The following is a 6,000-nucleotide window of genomic DNA, read 5'->3' as shown; positions in this document are numbered from 1 at the left end:
GTGTCGGGTTTTCCAAGTCTTTTGTAAAACTCCAGTTTTACCCAAGTTGTTACTCAGATTTTAAGTTTGAAGGCGACCGTCGATACTCGCACAGAGTGCACGAATATCGAGGCGCAACTGGGTGGTTACAAGGGGACATGGTATAACAATTATCAATGGAAGGATCAAATGTAACAAATTAGGTAGGTCTGCCAATCTGCCTTGCAGACGGGACAACAGATTAAGTGTGATCCTATCAATGCATAATATTTCGCAAGCAATATAATTAAATTTCAAATATAGGCTCAAGATGTTCAAAGGTGGCTTGCCTTGCTCGCGATCCGGAGCTTGATCCTCGAAATCCTCGCACTGCGGGTCTTCGGGCTCCGAAACTACACGCGAAACGGGACAACTCAACAAACGGCGAAAATAAAGCCCTATTAATGACCTCTAAGCGTGCCATTAGATAGATCTCGAGATTTGAGGAATTTTGGAAGTTGAACGGAGTCAATCGGATTTACGGTTGGGAAGATATTGAATTTCTAACATTATTGGATTTTTGGTCTAAAGGAAAAAGGATTTATTTAAATCCTTTTTTTGGAAAAGAAAAAGAAAAGAAGGGAGGGAGGGAATATAGACTTTTCTCGGGTGGCTAGGGTGAGGCCCAAGAGATTTGGGGCGGCTCGGCCGAGCTTAACGGACCGGCCGGCCCAAGACGGCCCAAGCGCGCGCGCGCGGGAGGGAGGAGAGAGAGGGAGCAGGTGGACCGGGCTCACCACGCGTGGTCCCGGGTGGGACCCGCTTGTCAGCGGCTCGGCTCACCGTGCGGAGGGAGTATGCGGCGTACGCGCGCGGGCGGGGCTGGGACGCGGTGCACGCGCGCGGTTCGCGGAGGAACGGATGCGGCGGGCCCACGCGCAGCCTCACGGCTCACCGCGGACCACACGCACGGGGAGAAACGGAGGGAGCGGCTGGCCGGGTCGGCTTATCCGGTCGCGGCCGAGGTGGCGCCGACGTGGCGCCTACGTGGCAGCCACGCGGGCCGGCGGGAGGTAGACGACGACCCGGCCGCGAATGGACGGCGGGTGACAGCGGCGAGCGGCGGAGCGAGCCACGGCGATACCGGCGAAAGCGAGCACACCGGGTGGCTGCACAGGACGAGGGGAGACGAGCCAACGGCTCGGATTCGCCGGAGGTTGCTCGACGGCGGCGGATTGCGGCGGCGGCAACCGGCGGCGAGGGAAGAGGGAAACGGCGACGAGGCCACGAGGGGCCGATTCCCGGCGGTGAGAGCATCTACGCGGCTTCGGGAACTCGACGCTAGCGTCGGATTGGGCGGAACTACGCCGAGCGAGGCCGGCGACGAGCGGGTGCTACGGAGCTCGGGCGGCGACGGCGGCGAGCACACGGCGAGCGATGGCAACGGTCGGGGCGGCGCCAGCTAACTACGGGGAGGCTACTCGAGCTACTACCGAAATCTAAGGGGAGGAGATGGAGCGAGGAGGAAGAACGGAGGGAGACACTACCGTGCGGGACGAGGCGATGTGACGAGAGGCCGACGGCGCGGGAGTAATCTCTCCGGCCTCGGGCCGGGGAAGAGGAAGAAGAGGGCGCGGCCGAAGTCCTCTTCCGCGTCCTTGCTCGTGCCGGCTCCTCCGACACGCGCAACGACGATCGGCGACGGCGAAACAAAGGGCGGCAATGGCGCGGAGGCGAAAATGAGAGAGTTTGGAGGGGGAGGGCTTGGGCTTAAATGGGCGGTATTGTCGGTTTGGGCGAGGGAAACCGACATTGAACGGTCAAGCCGGCGAGCTGGCGCTCCGGCTAGCGTCCAAAGCGGCGACAGGAGGTGACGCCGGCGAGAGGGGAAAAAGGAAGGAAAGGGGAAAAAGAGGGAGAGAAAGGGGCTTGCCCCTTTGCCGAATCGGGAAAAGGAGGAGGGAGCGGGGCGACGCGGCAGAGGGAAGGGAGAGCTCGGCCTCCGCCTCTTGGCGGCTTGCGCGCGGAGTGGCGGGGGCCGGGGGATGACGACGGCGATGACGGTGGGATGGTTTGGAGCGGCGCGACGACACGGGCGACAGGCGCGGGCTGGCGCGGCAGAGGGTGACGGCGGCGGCGACCAGGCGGTCGGCCACTCGGCACGCGCGCGCGGGAAGCAACGGGCGGCGCGGCTGGGCAGCGGGACCGGGCGACGCGGACGGCGCAGACGACGCGGCTCGGGCGGGAAACCACGCGGCGCGCGCGTGAGCAACGGCGCGCGGGGCCGGCTTTGCGAGCGGGGAGCTCGCGCGAGAGGAGGGGGCGCTCGGCGCGGGCGACTCCCGCGCACGCGCGCGCGGCGCGCGGGCGGAACGGAGGGGAGCGGCGAGAGAGGCGCTCGGCGCGGCTCTCGCCCGCGCGTGCAGCGAGGTGGGGGGGAAACGCGCCGGGGGGGGAGGGAGCGAGAGAGAGAGAGAGAGAGAGAGGGGGCGCCCGGGAGAGAGAGGGGGGGCCGGGGAAGAGATGGGCCGAGCGGAATTCGGCCCATCGAACCCGGGGGAGGCAAACTAGACTTTTGCGGAGGGATTCGATTTGGAAGGAATTGGATTCGGAATTGATCTCGACGATCGATCGCGGATTGAGATCTTGAGATGGCACGGACACTAGACAACAAGCAAAGAAACAAATTTCGCAATTAGGGTTTTTAAGAGATAATTTTCCCGTTAGGCGCCACGACGGAACGGGCGCTACAGACCAACCCCCCTAACAAGAATCTCGACCCCGAGATTCAGCACCTAAGGGAGCAAGTCCGGGAACTCGGCGCGGAGAAGATCTTCTCGCTCCCAGGTTGCCTCGTCTTCGGAATGATTGCTCCATTGGACTTTGTAGAACTTGATGGTCTTCCTTCGAGTCTGACGTTCTGCCTCTTCAAGAACCTTGATCGGTCTTTCCTTGTAGGTCAGATTCTTTTCCAGCTCGATATTACCTAGGGGAACTTGCTCTTCTGGAACTCGAAGACATTTCTTTAACTGGGATACGTGGAACACGTTGTGCACGTCTGCGAGACCTTCAGGTAGCTCAAGCTGATAAGCCACTTCGCCACGTCTGGCGGTTATGAGGTAGGGGCCGATGTAGCGGGGTGCTAACTTGCCGGACATCCCAAACCTTCTCATACCACGGAGGGGTGATACTCGCAGGTACACATGATCTCCCTTTTCGAACTCAAGGTCACGTCTCCGATTGTCAGCGTAATTTTTCTGACGGTTCTGCGCTGTCTTTAAACGTTCTCGGATCAGCTTAACTTGTTCTTCTGCTGACTTAAGTATGTCAGGACCGAATACCAGGGCTTCGCCCACCTCATCCCAGCACAAGGGGGTGCGGCACTTTCTTCCGAACATTGCCTCATTCGGCGACATCTGAATGCTGGCCTGATAACTGTTGTTGTATGAGAACTCAGCATACGGCAAACAACGATCCCAAGTGCCTTCGAAATCCAAGGCACACGCACGTAGCATGTCTTCTAGGATTTGGTTTACCCTTTCGGTCTGACCATCGGTCTGCGGATGGTAGGCTGTACTAAAATTCAGATCAGTTCCGAGGGCTTCATGCAACTGCTTCCAGAACCTTGAGGTGAACTGAGTGCCTCGGTCCGACACTATTTTCTTGGGACAGCCAAATCTACATACGACATGAGTCATGTAGAGTTCTGCTAGTTTCTTTCCATCATAGGTGGTTTTCACTGGCACGAAATGAGCTGACTTCGTGAGTCGGTCCACGATTACCCAGATGGAGTCGTACCCGCTGGGGGTTCTTGGCAAACCGGTGATGAAATCCATTCCGATCTCTTCCCATTTCCACTCGGGAATCGGTAGGGGTTGCAGCAGACCAGCTGGCCTCTGATGTTCCGCCTTGACTCTTTGGCAAATGTCACACAGGGCTACGTATTCTGCGACGTCTCGCTTCATTCCAGCCCACCAGAAGTATGCCTTGATATCTTGGTACATCTTCGTACTTCCTGGGTGGATGGAGTAGGCGGACTCATGAGCTTCCTTTAAGATGAGATCTCTTAACTCCTTCTTGGCCGGTACACAGATGCGTGGTCCGCACCAAACTGTGCCTTGATCGTCTATGGAGAAATTTGTGTCTTTCTTCTCCTGTATTCTTTTTATTAATTCTTTTATCCCTTCGTCGTCTTTCTGAGCCTCCCGGATTTGCGACTCTAGGGTAGGCTGTACTGTCAAGCTGGCAGGGACACCTGACTGTACCACGGTCAGTCTTAACTTCTCCAATTCTCTGCACAGGTGATCTTGGTCAGGCCGTATTTGAGCTACATTGCAATAGGCCTTGCGACTTAGCGCATCAGCGACCACGTTGGCTTTACCAGGATGATAGTGGATTCCAAGATCGTAATCCTTGATTAGTTCCAACCATCTTCTCTGTCTCATATTTAACTCGGTCTGAGTGAAGATATACTTAAGACTTTTGTGATCGGTGTATACTTCACATCTGTTCCCGATTAAATAATGCCTCCAGATCTTAAGAGCATGAACCACGGCTGCCAACTCGAGATCATGGGTGGGATAATTAACTTCATGAGGCCTGAGCTGCCTGGATGCATAGGCCACAACCTTTCGTTCTTGCATTAGGACACATCCTAAGCCTTGTCTTGATGCATCACAGAAGATCTCGAAATCTTTTCGGATATCTGGCAAGGTGAGAACTGGGGCAGTGGTCAACCTTTTCTTCATTTCTTGAAAGCTGTCTTCACAGGCTACAGACCATTGGAATTTCTTTTCCTTCTTTAACAGCTCGGTCATAGGTCTGGCTAGCTTAGAGAATCCTTCAATGAATCTTCGATAATATCCAGCTAAGCCAAGGAAACTGCGAATCTCTGACACATTCTTGGGCGGGTTCCAAGCAAGTACAGCTTCAACCTTGCTGGGATCTACTTCGACACCGTTGGGGGAGATCACGTGTCCAAGAAATGCTACTCGGTCTAACCAGAATTCGCATTTTGAGAATTTTGCGAATAGTTGATGGTCCCTGAGCTTTTCCATTATCAACCTCAGGTGTTCAGCATGTTCTTCCTCGTTCTTAGAGTATATCAGGATGTCATCGATGAATACCACGACAAACTGGTCCAGATATTCCATAAAGATTTTGTTCATTAAGTTCATGAAGAATGCTGGAGCATTGGTGAGTCCGAAGGACATTACTGTGAACTCATATAGACCATAACGCGTTGAGAAAGCGGTCTTCGGGATATCTTCAGATCTGATTTTCAGTTGGTGGTAACCTGACCTCAAGTCAATTTTTGAGAAAACTCTTGCTCCTTTAAGTTGATCGAATAAATCGTCAATCCGTGGCAACGGGTACTTGTTCTTTATAGTTACTTCATTTAGGGCTCTATAGTCGATTACCATTCTCTCAGAGCCATCCTTTTTCTTAACCAGAAGCACTGGGGCTCCCCAAGGGGATGAGCTAGGTCGCACATAACCTTTACTTTCCAGTTCTTCGATTTGTCTTTTAACTTCTGCTAACTCATTAGCTGCCATTCGGTAGGGTCTTTTTGCAATTGGAGCTGTGCCTGGTGCCAGTTCTATGGCGAACTCGATCTCTCGGTCTGGTGGCATTCTTGTTAATTCTTCCGGAAATACGTCGGGATATTCACAGACTATGGGCACCGACTCCAAGGAGGTGACTTGTAAACAGGTTAGGATAGACCGACTTGCGGTAGGGGTGTTAGGGGTAAAGCGGACTTGCTTTCCTCCAGGTCCTTGCAAGGTGATGGACTTTTCGGCACAATCTATCTGTCCTTTGTGCTTAGCCAACCAATCCATCCCTAGAATGATGTCCAAGCTTTGCGAGTCTAGGACTATCGGTTTGGCTAGGAAGTCAACTTCCTCAATTCTAAGGTTAACTTCCGGGCATATTTGAGTTGCCCTTATATTCCTTCCAGGGGAATGTACTATCATCGGTACACGCAAATTTTGGGTTTTCCAACCATTTCTTTTCACAAAAGCTTGCGATATGAAAGAATGA

This window comes from Oryza sativa, chromosome 4, assembly GCF_034140825.1.
Source record: "Oryza sativa Japonica Group chromosome 4, ASM3414082v1".
NCBI classification, from domain to species: domain Eukaryota; kingdom Viridiplantae; phylum Streptophyta; class Magnoliopsida; order Poales; family Poaceae; genus Oryza; species Oryza sativa.
Note: the sequence above shows the minus strand (reverse complement) of the source record.